Source organism: Leuresthes tenuis, unplaced genomic scaffold (genome assembly GCF_036924035.1).
Source record: "Leuresthes tenuis unplaced genomic scaffold, fLeuTen1.0.hap1 SCAF_1, whole genome shotgun sequence".
NCBI lineage: Eukaryota > Metazoa > Chordata > Actinopteri > Atheriniformes > Atherinopsidae > Leuresthes > Leuresthes tenuis.
The window spans coordinates 10,437,648-10,460,763 of NW_027325355.1; the positions used below are offsets into that span (position 1 = coordinate 10,437,648).

The 23,116-nt window shown below is 44.5% G+C and overlaps 2 protein-coding genes, 15 non-coding genes and 13 pseudogenes across 17 annotated transcripts in view; 29 read left to right on the forward strand and 1 right to left on the reverse strand.

The window, feature by feature from the left end:
• The window catches only part of LOC140291454 (uncharacterized), a 392,957-nt gene that overhangs the window by 234,268 nt on the left and 135,573 nt on the right, over nt 1–23,116 (reverse strand). The gene's annotated exons all lie outside the window — the stretch shown is intronic.
• Nucleotides 1–23,116, forward strand: part of LOC140292430 (NACHT, LRR and PYD domains-containing protein 3-like) — a 145,486-nt gene that overhangs the window by 82,117 nt on the left and 40,253 nt on the right. The window lies entirely within an intron of this gene.
• Nucleotides 153–271, forward strand: LOC140310244 (5S ribosomal RNA; annotated as a pseudogene).
• On the forward strand, nt 540–658 carry LOC140289210 (5S ribosomal RNA; annotated as a pseudogene).
• Nucleotides 928–1,046, forward strand: LOC140288511 (5S ribosomal RNA). Its single transcript, XR_011912167.1, has one exon. It is a non-coding gene; the product is annotated as a 5S ribosomal RNA (ribosomal RNA).
• LOC140313283 (5S ribosomal RNA) lies at nt 1,316–1,434 on the forward strand. Its single transcript, XR_011917030.1, has one exon. It is a non-coding gene; the product is annotated as a 5S ribosomal RNA (ribosomal RNA).
• Nucleotides 1,707–1,825, forward strand: LOC140276874 (5S ribosomal RNA; annotated as a pseudogene).
• Nucleotides 2,095–2,213, forward strand: LOC140297665 (5S ribosomal RNA). The gene has a single exon (XR_011913380.1). It is a non-coding gene; the product is annotated as a 5S ribosomal RNA (ribosomal RNA).
• LOC140293917 (5S ribosomal RNA) lies at nt 2,486–2,604 on the forward strand. The gene has a single exon (XR_011912722.1). It is a non-coding gene; the product is annotated as a 5S ribosomal RNA (ribosomal RNA).
• LOC140301081 (5S ribosomal RNA) lies at nt 2,874–2,992 on the forward strand. The gene has a single exon (XR_011914896.1). It is a non-coding gene; the product is annotated as a 5S ribosomal RNA (ribosomal RNA).
• Nucleotides 3,265–3,383, forward strand: LOC140298907 (5S ribosomal RNA). The gene has a single exon (XR_011914504.1). It is a non-coding gene; the product is annotated as a 5S ribosomal RNA (ribosomal RNA).
• On the forward strand, nt 3,653–3,771 carry LOC140295385 (5S ribosomal RNA; annotated as a pseudogene).
• LOC140301093 (5S ribosomal RNA) lies at nt 4,041–4,159 on the forward strand. Its single transcript, XR_011914897.1, has one exon. It is a non-coding gene; the product is annotated as a 5S ribosomal RNA (ribosomal RNA).
• Nucleotides 4,429–4,547, forward strand: LOC140314219 (5S ribosomal RNA; annotated as a pseudogene).
• Nucleotides 4,817–4,935, forward strand: LOC140277929 (5S ribosomal RNA; annotated as a pseudogene).
• Nucleotides 5,205–5,323, forward strand: LOC140301105 (5S ribosomal RNA). The gene has a single exon (XR_011914898.1). It is a non-coding gene; the product is annotated as a 5S ribosomal RNA (ribosomal RNA).
• On the forward strand, nt 5,593–5,711 carry LOC140309969 (5S ribosomal RNA; annotated as a pseudogene).
• LOC140300813 (5S ribosomal RNA) lies at nt 5,981–6,099 on the forward strand. The gene has a single exon (XR_011914869.1). It is a non-coding gene; the product is annotated as a 5S ribosomal RNA (ribosomal RNA).
• On the forward strand, nt 6,369–6,487 carry LOC140316996 (5S ribosomal RNA; annotated as a pseudogene).
• On the forward strand, nt 6,757–6,875 carry LOC140298195 (5S ribosomal RNA). Its single transcript, XR_011913864.1, has one exon. It is a non-coding gene; the product is annotated as a 5S ribosomal RNA (ribosomal RNA).
• LOC140271551 (5S ribosomal RNA) lies at nt 7,145–7,263 on the forward strand (annotated as a pseudogene).
• On the forward strand, nt 7,533–7,651 carry LOC140298480 (5S ribosomal RNA). The gene has a single exon (XR_011914122.1). It is a non-coding gene; the product is annotated as a 5S ribosomal RNA (ribosomal RNA).
• On the forward strand, nt 7,921–8,039 carry LOC140289041 (5S ribosomal RNA; annotated as a pseudogene).
• On the forward strand, nt 8,309–8,427 carry LOC140270794 (5S ribosomal RNA). The gene has a single exon (XR_011907724.1). It is a non-coding gene; the product is annotated as a 5S ribosomal RNA (ribosomal RNA).
• LOC140293536 (5S ribosomal RNA) lies at nt 8,700–8,818 on the forward strand. Its single transcript, XR_011912683.1, has one exon. It is a non-coding gene; the product is annotated as a 5S ribosomal RNA (ribosomal RNA).
• On the forward strand, nt 9,088–9,206 carry LOC140289012 (5S ribosomal RNA; annotated as a pseudogene).
• LOC140292458 (5S ribosomal RNA) lies at nt 9,476–9,594 on the forward strand. The gene has a single exon (XR_011912549.1). It is a non-coding gene; the product is annotated as a 5S ribosomal RNA (ribosomal RNA).
• Nucleotides 9,864–9,982, forward strand: LOC140292635 (5S ribosomal RNA; annotated as a pseudogene).
• LOC140276814 (5S ribosomal RNA) lies at nt 10,251–10,369 on the forward strand (annotated as a pseudogene).
• Nucleotides 10,639–10,757, forward strand: LOC140313340 (5S ribosomal RNA). Its single transcript, XR_011917033.1, has one exon. It is a non-coding gene; the product is annotated as a 5S ribosomal RNA (ribosomal RNA).

A 23,116-nucleotide genomic window follows, 5' to 3' on the forward strand; every position in this document is an offset into this window, starting at 1 on the left:
CTGAGATTCTCAGTTTCAACTGCAGGTAATAATCACATCAGGGATTAAGATGTGACCACTACATATCAGCCTTTCTCGGCAATTATCTGGTTACATCGAGGAACAGTATGATTCCAGTACCTATATAATGCACATTTGTCACAGACATTGTTGCTTACGGCCACACCACCCTGAATATACCCGACCTCGTCTGATCCAGGAAGCCAAGCAGGGTTGGGCCTGATTAGTACTTGGATGGGAGACTGCTTGGGAATACCAGGTGCTGTAAGCTTTTTCTCTTCTCTCTACCACCTGCATGTCTTTTGTTGAGACGTCTGATCACCCTGTGACACATGAGGAAGTTGGTCATTTCAGCTGCTGCTGCTTTGTTGGCAGACACGAAGTGATCTGAGATTCTCAGTTTCAACTGCAGATAATAATCACGTCAGGGAAGAAGATGTGCCCACTACAAGTTAGCCTTTCTCTGCAATTATCTGGTTACATAGAGGAACCGTATGATTCCAGTACCTATATAATGCACATTGTTCACAGATATTGTTGCTTACGGCCATACCACCCTGAATATACCCGACCTCGTCTGATCCAGGAAGCCAAGCAGGGTTGGGCCTGATTAGTATTTGAATGGGAGAGCGCTTGGGAATACCAGGTGCTGTAAGCTTTTTCTCTTCTCTCTACCACCTGCATGTCTTTTGTTGCAACGTCTGATCACCCTGTGACACATGAGGAAGTTGGTCATCTTCAGCTGCTGCTGCTTTGTTGGCAGACACGAAGTGATCTGAGATTCTAAGTTTCAACTGCAGATAATAATCACATCAGGGATGAAGATGTGCCCACTACAAGTTAGCCTTTCTCGGCAATTATCTGGTTACATCGAGGAACTGTATGATTCCAGTACCTATATAATGCACATTTGTCACAGACATTGTTGCTTACGGCCACACCACCCTGAACATGCCCGACCTCGTCTGATCTCGGAGGCCAAGCAGGGTTGGGCCTGGTTAGTACTTGGATGGGAGACCGCTTGGGAATACCAGGTGCTGTAAGCTTTTTCTCTTCTCTCTACCACCTGCATGTCTTTTGTTGAGACGTCTGATCACCCTGTGACACATGAGGAAGTTGGTCATCTTCAGCTGCTGCTGCTTTGTTGGCAGACTCGAAGTGATCTGAGATTTTCAGTTTCAACTACAGATAATAATCACATCAGGGATGAAGATGTGCCCACTACAAGTTAGCCTTTCTCTGCAATTATCTGGTTACATCGAGGAACAGTATGATTCCAGTACCTATATAATGCACATTTGTGACAGACATTGTTGCTTACGGCCACACCACCCTGAATATGCCCGACCTCGTCTGATCTCGGAAGCCAAGCAGGGTTGGGCCTGGTTAGTACTTGGATGGGAGACTGCTTGGGAATACCAGGTGCTGTAAGCTTTTTCTCTTCTCTCTACCACCAGCATGTCTTTTGTTGCAACGTCTGATCACCCTGTGACACATGAGGAAGTTGGTCATCTTCAGCTGCTGCTGCTGCATTGTTGGCAGACACGAAGTGATCTGAGATTCTCAGTTTCAACTGCAGATAATAATCACATCAGGGATGAATATGTGCCCACTACAAGTTAGCCTTTCTCTGCAATTATCTGGTTACATAGAGTAACCGTATGATTCCAGTACCTATATAATGCACATTGTTCACAGATATTGTTGCTTACGGCCACACCACCCTGAATATACCCAACATCGTCTGATCCAGGAAGCCAAGCAGGGTTGGGCCTGGTTAGTACTTGGATGGGAGACCGCTTGGGAATACCAGGTGCTGTAAGCTTTTTCTCTTCTCTCTACCACCTGCATGTCTTTTGTTGAGACGTCTGATCACCCTGTGACACATGAGGAAGTTGGTCATCTTCAGCTGCTGCTGCTTTGTTGGCAGACACGAAGTGATCTGAGATTCTCAGTTTCAACTGCAGGTAATAATCACATCAGGGATTAAGATGTGACCACTACATATCAGCCTTTCTCGGCAATTATCTGGTTACATAGAGTAACCGTATGATTCCAGTACCTATATAATGCACATTGTTCACAGATATTGTTGCTTACGGCCACACCACCCTGAATATGCCCGACCTCGTCTGATCTTGGAAGCCAAGCAGGGTTGGGCCTGGTTAGTACTTGGATGGGAGACTGCTTGGGAATACCAGGTGCTGTAAGCTTTATCTCTTCTCTCTACCACCTGCATGTCTTTTGTTGCAACATCTGATCACCCTTTGACACATGAGGAAGTTGGTCATCTTCAGCTGCTGCTGCTGCATTGTTGGCAGACACGAAGTGATCTGAGAGTCTCAGTTTCCGCTGGAGAGAATAATCACGACAGGGAAGAAGATGTGCCCACTACATATCAGCCTTTCTCGGCAATTATCTGGTTACATAGAGGAACCTTATGATTCCAGTACCTATATAATGCACATTGTTCACCAATATTGTTGCTTACGGCCACACCACCCTGAATATGCCCGACCTCATCTGATCTTGGAAGCCAAGCAGGGTTGGGCCTGGTTAGTACTTGGATGGAAGACCGCTTGGGAATACCAGGTGCTGTAAGCTTTTTCTCTTCTCTCTACCACCTGCATGTCTTTAGTTTCAACGTCTGATCACCCTGTGACACATGAGGAAGTTGGTCATCTTCAGCTGCTGCTGCTTTGTTGGCAGACACGAAGTGATCTGAGAGTCTCAGTTTCAACTGCAGGTAATATTCACATCAGGGATGAAGATGTTCTCACTACAAGTTAGCCTTTGTCGACAATTATCTGGTTACATAGAGGAAGTGTATGATTCCAGTACCTATATAATGCATATTTGTCACAGACATTGTTGCTTACGGCCACACCACCCTGAACATGCCCGACCTCGTCTGATCTCGGAAGCCAAGCAGGGTTGGGCCTGGTTAGTACTTGGATAGGAGACTGCTTGGGAATACCAGGTGCTGTAAGCTTTATCTCTTCTCTCTACCACCTGCATGTCTTTTGTTGCAACATCTGATCACCCTTTGACACATGAGGAAGTTGGTCATCTTCAGCTGCTGCTGCTGCATTGTTGGCAGACACGAAGTGATCTGAGAGTCTCAGTTTCCGCTGGAGAGAATAATCACGACAGGGAAGAAGATGTGCCCACTACATATCAGCCTTTCTCGGCAATTATCTGGTTACATAGAGGAACCTTATGATTCCAGTACCTATATAATGCACATTGTTCACCAATATTGTTGCTTACGGCCACACCACCCTGAATATGCCCGACCTCATCTGATCTTGGAAGCCAAGCAGGGTTGGGCTTGGTAAGTACTTGGATGGGAGACTGCTTGGGAATACCAGGTGCTGTAAGCTTTTTCTCTTCTCTCGACCACCTGCATGTCTTTTGTTGCAACGTCTGATCACCCTGTGACACATGACTAAGTTGGTCATCTTCAGCTGCTGCTGCTTTGTTGGCAGACACGAAGTGATCTGAGAGTCTCAGTTTCAACTGCAGGTAATAATCACATCAGGGATGAAGATGTGCCCACTACAAGTTAGCCTTTCTCGGCTATTATCTGGTTACATAGAGGAACTGTATGATTCCAGTACCTATATAATGCACATTTGTCACAGACATTGTTACTTATGGCCACACCACCCTGAAAATACCGGACCTTGTCTGATCTCGAATGCCAAGCAGGGTTGGGCCTGGTTAGTACTTGGATGGGAGACTGCTTGGGAATACCAGGTGTTTTAAGCTTTTTCTCTTCTCACTACCCACTGCATGTTTTTTGTTGCAACGTCTGATCACCCTGTGACACATGAGGAAGTTGGTCATCTTCAGCTGCTGCTGCTTTGTTGGCAGACACGAAGTGATCTGAGAGTCTCAGTTTCAACTGCAGGTAATATTCACATCAGGGATGAAGATGTTCTCACTACAAGTTAGCCTTTGTCGACAATTATCTGGTTACATAGAGGAAGTGTATGATTCCAGTACCTATATAATGCACATTTGTCACAGACATTGTTGCTTACGGCCACACCACCCTGAACATGCCCGACCTCGTCTGATCTCGGAAGCCAAGCAGGGTTGGGCCTGGTTAGTACTTGGATAGGAGACTGCTTGGGAATACCAGGTGCTGTAAGCTTTTTCTCTTCTCACTACCCACTGCATGTTTTTTGTTGCAACGTCTGATCACCCTGTGACACATGAGGAAGTTGGTCATCTTCAGCTGCTGCTGCTTTGTTGGCAGACACGAAGTGATCTGAGAGTCTCAGTTTCCACTGCAGGTAATAATCACATCAGGGATGAAGATGTGCCCACTACATATCAGCCTTTCTCGGCAATTATCTGGTTACATAGAGTAACCGTATGATTCCAGTACCTATATAATGCACATTGTTCACAGATATTGTTGCTTACAGCCACACCACCCTGAATATGCCCGACCTCGTCTGATCTCGGAAGCCAAGCAGGGTTGGGCTTGGTAAGTACTTGGATGGGAGACTACTTGGGAATACCAGGTGTTTTAAGCTTTTTCTCTTCTCACTACCCACTGCATGTTTTTTGTTGCAACGTCTGATCACCCTGTGACACATGAGGAAGTTGGTCATCTTCAGCTGCTGCTGCTTTGTTGGCAGACACGAAGTGATCTGAGAGTCTCAGTTTCAACTGCAGGTAATAATCACATCAGGGATGAAGATGTGCCCACTACAAGTTAGCCTTTCTCGGCAATTATCTGGTTACATAGAGGAACTGTATGATTCCAGTACCTATATAATGCCTATTTGTCACAGACATTGTTACTTATGGCCACACTGCCCTGAAAATACCCGACCTCGTCTGATCTCGAATGCCAAGCAGGGTTGGACCTGGTTAGTACTTGGATGGGAGACTGCTTGGGAATACCAGGTGCTGTAAGCTCTTTCTCTTCTCTCTACCCACTGCATGTCTTTTGTTGCAACGTCTGATCACCCTGTGACACATGAGGAAGTTGGTCATCTTCAGCTGCTGCTGCTTTGTTGGCAGACACGAAGTGATCTGAGAGTCTCAGTTTCAACTGCAGGTAATATTCACATCAGGGATGAAGATGTTCTCACTACAAGTTAGCCTTTGTCGACAATTATCTGGTTACATAGAGGAAGTGTATGATTCCAGTACCTATATAATGCATATTTGTCACAGACATTGTTGCTTACGGCCACACCACCCTGAACATGCCCGACCTCGTCTGATCTCGGAAGCCAAGCAGGGTTGGGCCTGGTTAGTACTTGGATAGGAGACTGCTTGGGAATACCAGGTGCTGTAAGCTTTCTCTCTTCTCTCTAGCACCAGCATGTCTTTTGTTGCAACGTCTGATCACCCTGTGACACATGAGGAAGTTGGTCATCTTCAGCTGCTGCTGCTTTGTTGTTAGACACGAAGTGATCTGAGAGTCTCAGTTTCAACTGCAGGTAATAATCACATCAGGGATGAAGATGTGCCCACTACAAGTTAGCCTTTCTCGGCAATTATCTGGTTACATCGAGGAACTGTATGATTCCAGTACCTATATAATGCACATTTGTCACAGACATTGTTACTTATGGCCACACCACCCTGAAAATACCCGACCTCGTCTGATCTCGAATGCCAAGCAGGGTTGGACCTGGTTAGTACTTGGATGGGAGACTGCTTGGGAATACCAGGTGCTGTAAGCTCTTTCTCTTCTCTCTACCACCTGCATGTCTTTTGTTGCAACGTCTGATCACCCTGTGACACATGAGGAAGTTGGTCATCTTCAGCTGTTGCTGCTTTGTTGGCAGACACGAAGTGATCTGAGAGTCTCAGTTTCAACTACAGATAATAATCACATCAGGGATGAAGATGTGCCCACTACAAGTTAGCCTTTCTCGGCAATTATCTGGTTACATAGAGGAACTGTATGATTCCAGTACCTATATAATGCACATTTGTCACAGACATTGTTGCTTATGGCCACACCACCCTGAAAATACCCGACCTCGTCTGATCTCGGAAGCCAAGCAGGGTTGGGCCTGGTTAGTACTTGGATGGGAGACTGCTTGGGAATACCAGGTGCTGTAAGCTTTTTCTCTTCTCACTACCCACTGCATGTTTTTTGTTGCAACGTCTGATCACCCTGTGACACATGAGGAAGTTGGTCATCTTCAGCTGCTGCTGCTTTGTTGGCAGACACGAAGTGATCTGAGATTCTCAGTTTCAACTGCAGGTAATAATCACATCAGGGATGAAGATGTGCCCACTACATATCAGCCTTTCTCGGCAATTATCTGGTTACATAGAGTAACCGTATGATTCCAGTACCTATATAATGCATATTATTCACAGATATTGTTGCTTACGGCCACACCAACCTGAATATGCCCGACCTCGTCTGATCTCGGAAGCCAAGCAGGGTTAGGCCTGGTTAGTACTTGGATGGGAGACTGCTTTGGAATACCAGGTGCTGTAAGCTTTTTCTCTTCTCTCTACCACCTGCATGTCTTTTGTTGCAACGTCTGATCACCCTGTGACACATGAGGAAGTTGGTCATCTTCAGCTGCTGCTGCTTTGTTGGCAGACACGAAGTGATCTGAGAGTCTCAGTTTCAACTGCAGGTAATAATCACATCAGGGAAGATGATGTGCCCACTACATATCAGCCTTTCTCGGCAATTATCTGGTTACATAGAGTAACCGTATGATTCCAGTACCTATATAATGCACATTGTTCACAGATATTGTTGCTTACGGCCACACCACCCTGAATATGCCCGACCTCGTCTGATCTCGGAAGCCAAGCAGGGTTAGGCCTGGTTAGTACTTGGATGGGAGACTGCTTGGGAATACCAGGTGCTGTAAGCTTTTTCTCTTCTCTCTACCACCTGCATGTCTTTTGTTGCAACGTCTGATCACCCTGTGACACATGAGGAAGTTGGTCATCTTCAGCTGCTGCTGCTTTGTTGGCAGACACGAAGTGATCTGAGATTCTAAGTTTCAACTGCAGATAATAATCACGTCAGGGAAGAAGATGTGCCCACTACAAGTTAGCCTTTCTCTGCAATTATCTGGTTACATAGAGGAACCGTATGATTCCAGTACCTATATAATGCACATTGTTCACAGACATTGTTGCTTACGGCCACACCACCCTGAACATGCCCGACCTCGTCTGATCTAGGAAGCAGAGCAGGGTTGGGCCTGGTTAGTACTTGGATGGGTGACCGCTTGGGAATACCATGTGCTGTAAGCTTTTTCTCTTCTCTCTAGCACCTGCATGTCTTTAGTTGCAACGTCTGATCACCCTGTGACACATGAGGAAGTTGGTCATCTTCAGCTGCTCCTGCTTTGTTGGCAGACACGAAGTGATCTGAGATTCTCAGTTTCAACTGCAGGTAATAATCACATCAGGGATTAAGATGTGCCCACTACATATCAGCCTTTCTCGGCAATTATCTGGTTACATAGAGTAACCGTATGATTCCAGTACCTATATAATGCACATTGTTCACAGATATTGTTGCTTACGGCCACACCACCCTGAATATGCCCGACCTCGTCTGATCTCGGAAGCCAAGCAGGGTTGGGCCTGTTTAGTACTTGGATGGGAGACTGCTTGGGAATACTAGGTGCTGTAAGCTTTTTGTCTTCTCTCTACCACCTGCATGTCTTTTGTTGCAACGTCTGATCACCTTGTGACACATGAGGAAGTTGGTCATCTTCAGCTGCTGCTGCTTTGTTGGCAGACACGAAGTGATCTAAGAGTCTCAGTTTCAACTGCAGGTAATAATCACATCAGGGATGAAGATGTGCCCACTACAAGTTAGCCTTTTTCTGCAATTATCAGGTTACATAGAGGAACCGTATGATTCCAGTACCTATATAATGCACATTGTTCACAGATATTGTTGCTTACGGCCATACCACTCTGAATATACCTGACCTAGTCTGATCCAGGAAGCCAAGCAGGGTTGGGCCTGGTTAGTACTTGAATGGGAGACTACTTGGGAATACCAGGTGCTGTAAGCTTTTTCTCTTCTCTCTACCACCTGCATGTCTTTTGTTGCAACGTCTGATCACCCTGTGACACATGAGGAAGTTGGTCATCTTCAGCTGCTGCTGCTTTGTTGGCAGACACGAAGTGATCTGAGAGTCTCAGTTTCAACTGCAGATAATAATCACGTCAGGGAAGAAGATGTGCCCACTACAAGTTAGCCTTTCTCGGCAATTATCTGGTTACATCGAGGAACTGTATGATTCCAGTACCTATGTAATGCACATTTGTCACAGACATGGTTGCTTACGGCCACACCACCCTGAACATGCCCGACCTCGTCTGATCTCGGAAGCCAAGCAGGGTTGGGCCTGGTTAGTACTTGGATGGGAGACTGCTTGGGAATACCAGGTGCTGTAAGCTTTTTCTCTTCTCTCTACCACCTGCATGTCTTTTGTTGCAACGTCTGATCACCCTGTGACACATGAGGAAGTTGGTAATCTTCAGCTGCTGCTGCTGCATTGTTGGCAGACACGAAGTGATCTGAGAGTCTCAGTTTCAACTACAGATAATAATCACATCAGTGATGAAGATGTGCCCACTACAAGTTAGCCTTTCTCGGCAATTATCTGGTTACATAGAGGAACTGTATGATTCCAGTACCTATATAATGCACATTTGTCACAGACATTGTTGCTTACGGCCACACCACCCTGAATATGCCCGACCTCGTCTGATCTCGGAAGCCAAGCAGGGTTGGGCCTGGTTAGTACTTGGATGGGAGACCGCTTGGGAATACCAGATGCTGTAAGCTTTTTCTCTTCTCTCTACCACCTGCCTGTCTTTTGTTGAGACGTCTGATCACCCTGTGACACATGAGGAAGTTGGTCATCTTCAGCTGCTGCTGCTTTGTTGGCAGACACGAAGTGATCTGAGATTCTCAGTTTCAACTGCAGATAATAATCACGTCAGGGAAGAAGATGTGCCCACTACAAGTTAGCCTTTCTCTGCATCTATCTGGTTACATAGAGGAACCGTATGATTCCAGTACCTATATAATGCACATTGTTCACAGATATTGTTGCTTACGGCCATACCACCCTGAATATACCCGACCTCGTCTGATCCAGGAAGCCAAGCAGGGTTGGGCCTGGTTAGTATTTGAATGGGAGACAGCTTGGGAATACCAGGTGCTGTAAGCTTTTTCTCTTCTCTCTACCACCTGCATGTCTTTTGTTGCAACGTCTGATCACCCTGTGACACATGAGGAAGTTGGTCATCTTCAGCTGCTGCTGCTTTGTTGGCAGACACGAAGTGATCTGAGATTCTAAGTTTCAACTGCAGATAATAATCACATCAGGGATGAAGATGTGCCCACTACAAGTTAGCCTTTCTCGGCAATTATCTGGTTACATCGAGGAACTGTATGATTCCAGTACCTATATAATGCACATTTGTGACAGACATTGTTGCTTACGGCCACACCACCCTGAATATGCCCGACCTCGTCTGATCTCGGAAGTCAAGCAGGGTTGGGCCTGGTTAGTACTTGGACGGGAGACCGCTTGGGAATACCAGGTGCTGTAAACTTTTTCTCTTCTCTCTACCACCTGCATGTCTTTTGTTGAGACGTCTGATCACCCTGTGACACATGAGGAAGTTGGTCATCTTCAGCTGCTGCCGCTTTGTTGGCAGACACGAAGTGATCTGAGATTCTCAGTTTCAACTGCAGGTAATAATCACATCAGGGATGAAGATGTGCCCACTACATATCAGCCTTTCTCGGCAATTATCTGGTTACATAGAGTAACCGTATGATTCCAGTACCTATATAATGCACATTGTTCACAGATATTGTTGCTTACGGCCACACCACCCTGAATATACCCGACCTCGTCTGATCCAGGAAGCCAAGCAGGGTTGGGCCTGGTTAGTACTTGAAGCGGAGACTACTTGGGAATACCAGGTGCTGTAAGCTTTTTCTCTTCTCTCTACCACCTGCATGTCTTTTGTTGCAACGTCTGATCACCTTGTGACACATGAGGAAGTTGGTCATCTTCAGCTGCTGCTTTGTTGGCAGACACGAAGTGATCTGAGAGTCTCAGTTTCAACTGCAGGTAATAATCACACATCAGGGAAGAGGATGTGCCCACTACAAGTTAGCCTTTCTCTGCAATTATCTGGTTACATAGAGGAACCGTATGATTCCAGTACCTATATAATGCACATTGTTCACCGATATTGTTGCTTACGGCCACACCACCCTGAATATACCCGACCTCGTCTGATCCAGGAAGCCAAGCAGGGTTGGGCCTGGTTAGTACTTGGATGGGAGACAGCTTGGGAATACCAGGTGCTGTAAGCTTTTTCTCTTCTCTCTACCACCTGCATGTCTTTTGTTGCAACGTCTGATCACCCTGTGACACATGAGGAAGTTGGTCATCTTCAGCTGCTGCTGCTTTGTTGGCAGACACGAAGTGATCTGAGAGTCTCAGTTTCAACTACAGATAATAATCACATCAGGGATGAAGGTGTGCCCACTACATATCAGCCTTTCTCGGCAATTATCTGGTTACATATAGTAACCGTATGATTCCAGTACCTATATAATGCATATTTGTGACAGATATTGTTGCTTACGGCCACACCACCCTGAATATGCCCGACCTCGTCTGATCTCGGAAGCCAAGCAGGGTTGGGCCTGGTTAGTACTTGGATGGGAGACTGCTTGGGAATACCAGGTGCTGTAAGCTTTTTCTCTTAGAGAAATAAAAGGACACCTTTACTCAAACTCATTTTGACAGGTGACCTCTGACCTCTTATCGATCAATCAAATTAATATGACAGGTGACCTTTGTTTGACATCCGTTTGCTGACATCTGGGGATATGACTTTTGACCTCTTATCGATCGATCAAGCTATTTTGACGTGTGACCTCTGTTTGACATAGATTAGCCATCTGTTGAAGAGATCTTTGACATCTAAGGAAGGGGGGAGTTTATGGCTAGGGTTAAGAATGATTACAGCTAAAGTCGGGAGGTTGTGAGAAATATATTAGTTGAATGTTTAAATAAGAGAAAGGGTTAGGGTTAATAGAAAAGGTTAAGTTGTAGAAGCGGTCAGCATTTTAACAGCTTCAAAGACCGGTCCCTGTAAGGTAAAGATGGGAAAATAATTAGATGTGTGGGGTGGGGTCTGTTAACAGACATCTGGTTGTCTCTGGCTGCACCATACTGTGACACTGAACGGAGGATGGGTTGTTTATAGCAAATAGAGGTAGGTTTAAATTACATGAAAAAGGTTTCCCTCTTAGTTTGCATACATGTTGTATATGGTATCATGGGCTAATCTACAGAGAATTCACTAATAGAACAGGTTGCCCATAAAGTTTACATGTAGTTCTCGCTCTGACTGATACTATGAGAGCCAACTGCAGGGGGTCTCAAGAATGCATCATGCTGTGGCACTGAACAGTAGGGACAAATGGGTTCATTAAGAATGCAAAGTACAGTGTGGTAAACAGTATGTGTCGTTGTCTTAGTTCGCAAGTAAACAAATGAACATATATGATGTTCACTAGGATGCACCATGCTGTGTGGGAATGAGATAACATTTTAAGTCTCGTACGAGCAAGGCTCAGGGTGCCGGAAAGTCCTCCTTTTACCAGGTGTTGCTAGCACTGCATGGATTTGGGTGGGGTGGGGTGGGGGGTGTTAACAGACATCTGGTTGTCTCTGGCTGCACCATACTGTGACACTGAACGGAGGATGGGTTGTTTATAGCAAATAGAGGTAGGTTTAAATTACATGAAAAAGGTTTCCCTCTTAGTTTGCATACATGTTGTATATGGTATCATGGGCTAATCTACAGAGAATTCACTAATAGAACAGGTTGCCCATAAAGTTTACATGTAGTTCTCGCTCTGATTGATACTATGAGAGTCAACTGCAGGGGGTCTCAAGAATGCATCATGCTGTGGCACTGAACAATAGGGACAAATGGGTTCATTAAGAATGCAAAGTACAGTGTGGTAAACAGTATGTGTCGTTGTCTTAGTTCGCAAGTAAACAAATGAACATATATGATGTTCACTAGGATGCACCATGCTGTGTGGGAATGAGACAACGTCTTACTTCACAAGTAAACAGAATCAATCTGTTACTAACCGTAGGGTGGATATAAACTAAGTGTGAAGAGCAAATGGGTTGAAATTAGCACTTCAAGAAATTTTTAAAACACTCCCTTATTTCTATGGAGGGGGGTAAGACTATATAAAATGGTTCAGGCATTTACGTCAGGGACTCAACCGACAGGATAGGAACCATGGACACAGGTACGCAAAAAGTCTCCTTAAAACTTTAAAAAAAAAAACAACAAAAAAAACAAAAAAAAAAAACCCAACAACAAACAACTTTTTTAGGACGGAAAACAAGAGCTGACATCCATACACAGCCAACCGGCGGTTCTTTGGCACTCTTAGGAGTATTCAACGGTAAGTAAAAAAGATCTGATGATAAACATATGAATGCGTGTATAATTATATTACCACACCATGACAGAGTGTTAATTTCCAGAGTTGGACGCAGAGGATTTGGATGACTTCATATTGACGCAAGCCGATTATGGTAATGTTACTTTAACTTTAATAACCTTTAACAAGTGAAATGTTTCAATGAAATAACAACAGATGTAATTGTTTACAGATTTACTAAACAGTGTGGAGCAAGGCCGAAAAAAGAAGAACCCAGCCGTGTTCGAAGGTGAATTGACTTTAAACGCGCCGGGAGGGGGAAACGGACTTTCCCTGAATAAATCCCGGCTACGACGAAGACTGCTCCCTGTACAACACAACCAGTTTTCAACTGAGTGTCCGAGTGTTAGTACAGAGGACGGACGGCAGGAAACATCTGTTCTACACACACCTCCGAGTATACCTTACAGCCCACGAGAAACCCAGCGACCCGAGTCGCCTGTGAGCGGCTACCATACCAATACGGCTGCGGCTGAAGGGGCTGTCGGTTTACTAGGCTGCATAACGGCGCAGCTATTAGAGGCGCCAAGCGTTGCTCGCGGGGAGGAAGGACCCCTCGCTAAACAGCCTGATCAGCGGGGTAAGTTTTTAAAAAAAACTCATCACTCATTGTTTTTGTTTTCTCACGTGAGCGCGTAAGCGTCATACGTCATCAACACGGATGTGACGCATAGGGAGAGAGTGAAGGGTGAGAGGGGTTAAAAGAGCGCAGCCTTTTTTTTTCCAGTAGAACTCATGTCTGGTGCCTGTAAAACAAGCCAGTTGATATATTATTACTGCTCTGTCCACTTATCCGTGCTGCATTCAACGGGAGCATTACATGGTAACATCTATGCAAATTTCACATAGTGTATACTTAAGCAAGGTTTTTTTTAAAAATTTATTTATTTATCTATTTTATGCTATTAAACTGTGTTTCAATTTGACAGAATCTGATGTTATAGTTCCCGTGAGGTCCGTGGTGAAGAATCGGCGGTGCAATAGAGTGCGCAACAGACTGTCGCTTGTCGAAGGGCTAATGAAAGGTACAACCTATTATTATTATTATTATTATTATTATTATTATTATTATTTTAAATTATTATTATTAATTTTTTTTTAAAAAAAATTTTATATATAATTTCTTAAATTTTTTTTTATTTATTTTAATTTAAATTTTTAATTTTTAATTTAATTTTTTTTTTTAAACTTTAATTTAAATTTTTAATTCTTAATTTTTAATTTAAATTTTTTTTTTTTTTATTTTTTTTTTTTTAAATTCACAATCACTGAACCAGGTATATTCAAAATACTTTTATGGTTATTTCTCCTTCAACCACAGAGGCCGATCTGTCAATAGAACGGATAAATCCTCCAAGCCGGCCCGACCCTCGTCTGTGGAGGAAAAGAAACGCTACCATCCGACGTGAAAGATCAAGAGCTCGGGCATTCATGAGAAGTAGCGAGATTCTTATACAGAGAATTAACCGTGACTTGGCCGTGATTTCGAAGTAAAGTAAATGTGTGTATATATATATATAAGTAGATATCTTAACCCCTCTTAGCCATTCTCAATTCTGTGTAAAGATGGATAATCAAGCAGGCAGAGCTGTGCCGGCTGTAATATCCGAGGCTGTGGGAAATTTGGAAAACATACCCATACCGGTTCATGTGTGGGATTACTTTACACCACTGGAGTATGCGCTCCTTAATGTCGATTATCAATCATCTCCTATGAATATTGAAGAAGATGAAAATGGTCAAATTGATGTGTTACATGAATTAGAATCATCAGTCCTGAATTTAAACGGGCCTCCGCCACCCGGCCCGAGTTTACAAAATGAGTCATCAAAACCAGCTCCTAGTGTCACATCACTAGAGACAGCCTCAGCGATTAGTGCTTCTCAATCTTCAGCATCAGACACAGCCTCATCAAATCTGAATTCTTTACCTTCTCCAGCTGCAGCAGAGCAAACTCTGCAGCATGGTAGGGGGGTGAATCAGGAGAACGTAGCCGTCCCTGAATTAGAATCATCAGTCCTGAATTTAAACGGGCCTCCGCCACCCGGCCCGAGTTTGCAAAATGAGTCATCAAATCCAGCTCCTTGTGTCACATCACTAGAGACAGCCTCAGCGATTAGTGCTTCTCAATCTTCAGCATCAGACACAGCCTCATCAAATCTGAATTCTTTACCTTCTCCAGCTGCAGCAGAACAAACTCTGCAGCATGGTAGGGGGGTGAATCAGGAGAACGTAGCCGTCCCTGAAACGAGTCGGAGATCTACACCTCCACCGATTGAGCGTGAACGTTACAATTGTCTTGAAATAAGACGTCCCGTCACAATACCGCGTCCGTGCCCTGATAGAATGCCCAACATCGTTATGAGCAATCTTATTGAAGTGGCAGAAACAGCGCGATCACACGCCAGATGTAATGATGTCGTCCAGCTAGAATTAGTAGGTGAGAGTATTTCTCAACATATTACCGTTTCTGTCACAAATGAGTCTGATGTAATCCTGAAAGCCTTTCTGGACTTTTTAGACGAGTTAACTCAATCGAACGCAGAGATTGCCTCTGATACTAACATGGAGTTAGTCCTCCAGGTAGTAAGAAACCCTACAGGGGGCGCCAAACGGAAGGCTTCAAAAACCTTAGAATGCGAATTAATCCATAAGAAAAAACGTCACTTGTACATTACAGATAACTGTGACAATCAGCTCTGTTTCGCCATCAGTCTCGCGCATGTCTCCGGTTCTAAATTTACCGATAGTCAGGCTTCGGCCCAGGCGAGAGAGTGGCAGCGTCAGGCAGGGCTGACTGATCAGACGCCTGTGTCTTTCGGTGATGTTGGAAAATTCGAAAAAATCCTAAACAGAAAAATTGTGGTGTTTCACAGAACCAAGGGTGATCGAGCTCTGTGTAAATTTGAGACTGATTTCAGAGATCGATCAAGCCCTCTCTTTCTGTTATTACTCCAAAACCATTACTATGGAATAAAAAACCTCAAAGGATTTATAGGGTCCAGGTACATTTGCGAGCACTGCTACACCATTTACAATGAGCCACACTCACACTACTGTCCTGGTTACTGTCCTGTGTGTTGCGACTCGTCATGTACAAATCAAGAGCTCAGTCCTATATTTTGTGGCGATTGCAACAGAAGCTGTCGTAACTCGTCGTGCTTCAACAGACACAAAGAACCTCGTGAGAGACCCCAAGCCAGAATGCAAGTGAGTCATTGTGATCTGATTAAAAGGTGTCCGACGTGTAAGAGATTTTATCGCGTTGCGATGACTAAGGTAAAAACCCCCCACGTGTGTGAAGGTTTAAAATGTAAAATCTGTGGTGAGAAACTGACCCTCGGTTCTACACCAACTCTCGGTGGACATCAGTGTTACATTCAGCCTACCAGCACCGACGAACGGCTTGACGAAAAACTGATCTTTTATGATTTTGAATCCTTAGTCGGTCAGAACGATGTGCATGTCCCCTTTCTGGTCTGTGCAAAAACGCTGAAAGGTGTGGAGTGGTCTGCCTACGGGTTGGATTGTGTCAAGAAATTCCTCCTCCGTTTCAGGAGACCACGCTACCATGGATACACGTTTATTGCTCACAACGGACGAGGTTATGATAGTTATCTAATCCTTAACGTCATGGTGCAACTAGGTATGAAGCCCTCTCTCATCACACAGGGGAGTAAAATTCTCTGTTTTACAGACTGTGATTATGGTTTGAGATTCATCGATAGTCTGTCCTTCCTTGCTATGAAACTGAGTATGATGCCGAAAGCGTTAGGTTTCAGTGATCATACCAAAGGTTTCTTTCCCCATAGATTCTCTTCAGAGCAGAATTTGAAATATGTGGGGCCTTTTCCTTCACCGAGTTACTACTCTGTAGAACTCATGAGCCCCAGTGAGCAGGGAGAGTTCTACAGATGGTACGATGGAGTTTGTAAAGGCACCTTTAACTTTCGTGAACAGAGCGTGCTTTACTGCAAAAATGATGTAGATATACTGTTCAAGGGGTGTGTCAAATTCCGCGAGCAATTCTTTAACGAGACGCGCGTGGACCCCCTGAAATGCATCACGATCGCGTCGGCCTGTATGAAGGTTTTTACCGCCAACTTTCTGCAGCCTAAAACCCTGGCCATACCTTCACCCGTTGATTACAGTCAGCAGAGTAAGACCTTCTCAAACGCATCCATCCAGTGGCTGGAGTGGTTAGCATTTAGCAGAGGGATTGAGATTAGCCATGCGTTAAACACAGGGGAAAAAGGAATCGGTCCTTATCACGTAGATGGGTATGCGGAAATTGACGGTGTGAGGGTAGCTTTTGAGTTTTACGGCTGTTTCTTTCACGGCTGCCCCATCTGCTATCAGCCTCAAGACACATGTCCGCTGAGGAAGGAGCCGTTTGAAAAGTTCTATGCAGAGACCCATGAGAGAGAGAGAGAACTTCAGTCAGTGTACGGTCTTCGTCTGCATATCATGTGGGAGCACGAGTGGACTGAGATGAAAAAGTCCCATCCGGAGGTGATTGAATTTCTCAAGAGCTTTAACGCCCCTGAACCTCTCTCTCCAAGACAGGCACTGTACGGTGGTCGGACCTGCGCACTCAGGTTGAGGTACAGTGCGGGGGTAGATGAAACTGTGCACTACGCTGACTTTACATCTCTTTACCCCTATGTAAATTGCAGCTTTCCTTACCCTCTCGGCCATCCCAGAATCATCTGCAGAGATTTTGATGACCCTGACAGCTACTTTGGTTTCATAAGAGCTGTTGTTTATCCTCCGCGTGGGCTGTTTTTCCCAGTTTTACCTTACAAGTCATCTCACGGAAAACTTGTATTCACTCTCTGTCGCACCTGTGCTGAAATGAATAACCAGGCAGGTGCGTGCAGCCACAGCGATGAGGAGAGAGCACTAACAGGTGTGTGGGTGAGTGTGGAGTTTAGCAAGGCGTTAAAGCTTGGTTATCGTCTTGCTAAAATCACTGAGGTGTGGCACTTTGACAGGACCAGTAGCTCAATCTTTGTAGACTACATACACACATTTCTTAAGGGTAAACAAGAGGCTTCAGGATATCCCGCAGACGCAATTGATGAGGAGAGTAAGCAGAGGTACGTCAGAGATTACAAACTCCATCAAGGTATTCAGTTGGATACCAGCAAAATAGAGGTGAACCCTGCTAAAAGACAGGTGGCTAAACTGTGTCTGAACAGTTTCTGGGGGAAATTTGCGCAGAGGAGCGACCTCCATCAGACCACCATCGTCACAGACCCGAATGAATTTTTTAATTTCATGTTCTCGGGTAAATACAAGATAGCCTACTTCCACTTTCTAAACCCTGACATGTGCATGTTGCAGTGGACTTACAACAAACGGTGCATCGCTCCACCCAACAAGGTAAACAATGTATTCATTGCAGCATTTACCACCGCATATGCACGTTTAAAACTGTACAGCTGTCTGGAAGTAATGCAGGACAAAATTCTCTACATAGACACAGACAGTCTGATCTATGTGGTGAAAAAAGGTGAGACTCCACTGAAACTGGGAAACTATCTGGGGGATTTGACCGACGAGCTGGGAGGTGACACAATTCAGGAATTTGTTGCAGCAGGACCCAAGAGTTACGCCTACCAGACCAGAAATCAGAAAAAAGTATCGATGCGCGTTAAAGGCATCACTCAGACGCATGAATGCAGCGAGAAGGTCAACTTTGACAGCGTCAAAGAGTTAGTGGAGGGATACTTGGCTGACTCCAGAGAAACGGTGATCGAGACCCCTCAGCGTACCATCAGAAGAGATAAAAAGGGGTTTCTGTTAAAAAATGTGACATTCCAGAAAAAGTTCCGGGTGGTGTATGACAAGAGACGCCTTTTTCCTGACGGTACAACTCTGCCTTTCGGTTATTAAGGTATTAAGGTGGTTAAGAGAGGGAAAAAAAATAAATAAATAAATAAAAATGCCGCAATTTTCTGATATGAAGGAGATTGATTTTGACCCCAGACTAAAGACTCCTTTTTCATGTCTGATTGTGGGGCCCAGCGGATGTGGAAAATCATTTTTTGTTAAAAGTGTTTTAAAAAAGTGTAACCATGTGATGGATGTTGTACCGGATAATATTGTTTGGATTTATACCTCTTTCCAACCACTGTATGCTGAACTGCAGCGGTTGAATAAAAACATCAAATTTGTGGAAGGATTGCCTCATTCTTTTGAAGATGAAAATCTGTTCCCTCCTGATTGTAAGCACTTGGTTATTCTGGACGATGTCATTTTTCAGGCTTCAGACCATCCTGAAGTGGTAAAAATTTTCACTCAGTACAGACATCACAGAAATATGAGTGTCATGATGTTGACTCAAAATGTATTTCATCAAGGGAAATACAGTCGCACCATCAGCCTGAACAGTAACTACCTGGTGCTGTTTAAGAATCCCAGAGATAGATTGCAGGTGAATATACTAGCCCGTCAAATCTTCCCCTCAGAGAAAGCTATTTTTCTGGAGAGCTTTGAGGACGCCACCAGAGAGCCGCACGGGTATTTAATCGTCGACCTGACCCACTCATGCCCAGAACAATACAGACTGAGAACGGGTTTACTTCCTAGTCAGTGGCCAGTTGTCTATGTTCCGAAAGCATAGTAATTTATCATGTCAGCCCGTATAAAAAGGAATGCTCCGTTACTCCGAGCTCTGTACCACGCCACACCTCAGAAACGTAAGGACATTCTCGGCCATTGTTCACCCGACTTTCTTAAAGCTTTGTGTGAGATTGCTCTGAATATTTTAAAGGGTAACATTAAGCTATCCCCTCCCCAGTATCGGAGTTTGAAAAAGCAAAAGAAAGTTATCAGACTGCTGGCTGATAAGAGAACCGGTTTAAAACGTAAGCAGCTGGCTCTCAAAAGTCAAGGAGGAGGGTTTATTCTCCCCATCCTAACGGCTCTTGCACCCGTAATTGGGGATCTAGTGGCCGGAATCGTTAGAAGATAAGATGTCGCTCAGGACAGCACAAAAGATGTTTCTCATCTCACCTCATCAGTTCAAACACTTGAGTCAGTCAGAGACTTCTATCAGACAGACGGCGGAGGATGATTTGGATAGTAAAATGAGAGCGATACTCGACGAGTCAGGAATGACCTCTTATGAAAAAATTAAGAAATACGACGCCCTGCTGCAAAGATACCTCACCCTAATCAAGCAAGGTCAGATGGAGGAGCCGCGGATGACTGTGACTCTTCAGCGAAACAGTCTTAATGATCCAATACCTGAATCAGATTCCCGTGAGACGGATCGTGTTCACGAGCCCGATCAGCTAGAATTGGATGCAACGGCGAGTGAGGTATTAAAAATCCTTCCAAAGCGCGATCGCAGAAATGGTGAATACATCTTGAGGAAATTATCTGAGAGAAATGGCTGGACCACCAGAGGAGAATTTGTTTATCAGAGGCAGGTTGTGAGAGGATCACATTTGGTTGATTTACTTAAAAACCTTCTGCTCCCTTTTAAAAGAAAAGCCCAAACCATGCAACCAGCAGGCTGGACAAGTTTTCTCAATGTTCTGAATGAACTGAACATACCTTTATCCTCTGTGAATAATCCGCAAGCCCGTGAACAATATCGTCGTCTCAAAACAGAGTCGAGCGGAATAGAGAAAATACCATCTGTAAAACCGAAGAAGAAGATAACCCTCTCCCCACATTTTTTAAGATCTGGACATGGTGAGCGAGACGAGGCTGCAGATGAACATAGTCTGCATAAAAAGATAAAACCTCCGCGCTGGGTTACCTTTTCACCATAAATTTCTGTAAGAAATGAATAAAATGATACCGTCATTTGTTCTCAATAAAAATTTTTTATTGATTCCAATTTTCAGAGTCTACAGAGTCATCACTTTCATGCATTCACAATTTATAGCACTCTTTGAACATCTGTAAAGAACAGGCTCCGTGATGAAATGAGGTAGCACTGTGCTTTCTGATGCATCTCTGATATTTTTTCACAAAGTTAGATACCATCACATCATTTTTAAGAACATCGTCACTGTAGGAGGATAATACTTGCTGCAGAGACATTCCGCACGCCCGGTGGCAGAGGTAATAAACGCACTGCTGACCGCACACGGTGGACAAGGTGTTCTGAAGTTGGCGATTATGGTACGTTATCTTCAGGGATCGGTCTTTCAGAAATGACACAATGTCTGAGGGGTAGTGAGAAAAATCTGGCGGTAGCCCGTAAGAGTCGAAAAAGGTGGCTTGACCGTTCTCCTCCAGAGTCAGAGCTAGCCAATGCTCCCCAGGCATGTGAGAAGGATGTGTGTTCACAATGAAGTAAGCCGGCTTTGTAAACGTTTGTGTGAGCAAGGGGAGTTGGTCACTAGCCCACACGCCACAAAATAGGTCACCCAGTAGATGGTGCAACAGGCTCTCCAGTTGGTGGTTATTCATGCTTACTCTTTTAATAATAGTCCACCAGCACCTGTCTTCTTGAGTTGATCTCCAAAATGGAATCGTAACATGCGTAGACAATGAGGGTTGTGGTGTGAGGTAGCGGAACTCTAAACCTCGCCTCCAGTCTTAAATTCCCATTAGAAACAGGTGACAAGGCGTCGCTATCCTCACCAGGATTGAGATTAAAGATAAACAGCGAGTAACCGTTGTTAAATTCTTCACGTGTGATACTCAGAGGGAGATCTTTTAAATGACGACCTGTCGCTGTGAACAAATTGTAAAATTCCCGGACTGAAATGCCTTGGTTGAACTGAGGCTGGAACGCCTTGGCGGGAACTTGTTTACCATCCTGACAAAGAGCTAGATACTCTATATCCATATGTTTAAAGTTGAAGGGTGACAAGTCCCTTCTTCCCGTGAATGCCTCGTGGTGCACCATACCTAAAACAATATATTTAGGCATCGCTCCCAAAAAGAGATTCTCCTGATTGCATATCCTCGAATTTTCAGGGATGGAGTATGTTTTTACATTCACTCATGACAGTGGGTAGAGAGCGTTTCCTCTCATTAAGGCCGATGTGTGGCCTAAACGAACAGCGGGGGAGACGGAAACTTTTTTGATAAAAAGAGAGGCTCCTAATATCATTAATCGGTAAGTCGAGTCTCTGGTTCCCATGAGATAGAAGGCCTCACTGGCTCTGGTTAGTTTAACTCTCATATCCACAGAGTTCAGCAGGAGCCTTTCGCAGAAAAAGATATCCCCATGGAGGGGGCCCAATAGGTGTACTTCTCTGGAATTAGCTGTACAGAGAGCCCTCTGGTTTAGCCCTCTGTTTGGCCCATTATTGGTTACTATAGAGTCTATGGCGCCGGCTGTGTCTTTACAATAAAGACCAGCGCTGAACTGACTCTTTAACGTGTCTTCAGAAAAGTTTAGCAGAGTCTCGATCATAGCTCTATATGGGTGGGTGGCACTAGACTGTGAAATTAATCTATCACCCAGAGTAACATCGCATTGACTGAATAGTGTATTGAGAGGATAATTGATGAGACCCACAGGTGCGTCGTTCGCCAAGTTTGTGCCGTCTGCATTGGTGATCTTCACGCGTAGATGTAACAAGGTATCGTTGAGATCCAGATACTTTTCACCATCTCCCGGTATAAAAAACTCAATCGGACCATTCTCAGTAATAGCGGATAGAGGCATAATTTCCGTGTAGATCTTATCCTCGATAGAAAGCTGGGTCATAGGGACTGAAAATAAGTCCAGTTCTGCCAGGGTGCACTCAGGGGATTTGTGATGCAAAAGAGCCATGTTTCACTCTCTTTCTCTCTCTATTTATGATTCAGTGGAATATATCCCTGCTCCGTGCAGACTTCCTCCCTTTAGGCTTGATCCTTCCAACTGACTTCTTTCTTTTGAGCGGCCTCACTATTTGTGACCTCCTCACACGTTCACCCGGCGGCCGCTTTCTTGGTCTTCGTGACAGAACCATGATACCCGATCCTTCTTGTCCTCCCGTCTCTGCAGGACCAGAGATCCTTCTCATGGTTTTGCCTATGACATCTGAGGCAATGTTTGTAGCTGCTGTTTTCAGATGAGGCTTAGCTATAGCAAAACCTTTTTTAACAAGGGGGGCTACGAAGCGAAATAATTTTGAAAATATAGAACCTATTCCACGACCGTACATTACAGGTGCTCCATAAAAACCAGGCAGGGTACCTCCGACCTGGTTCTGGTAATAGTTTACGAAGCGGTGAGGATCATCCCTCATGTTTATCTGAACCATGTTGCTTTGTTTTGTCGTCTTCCTCCTGACACAGACACAGACACTGAGGTGACCTCTGACTGAACGTTTGTTTGATAGTGACTAATGAGTCTGTGATCAACCCGTTTTTATATATATATATATTACCTCTTACTCTCTCTGTGATATTAGAGTGAATGACCATCATTTCATTACGCGTTGTGATATCACGGGTCGGAAGTGTAGTCTCACAACGGTTTTCCCATAAGTAAAATTTACCGGAGTGTTTTGATCCGTTTTAATCTCTATGTGGATGTTTTCAATATGCCTCTTTGCTACAGGTAGATAGTTGACCGGGTTAAAAGTATGCGTAATTATATCGCCAAACTTACCCTCT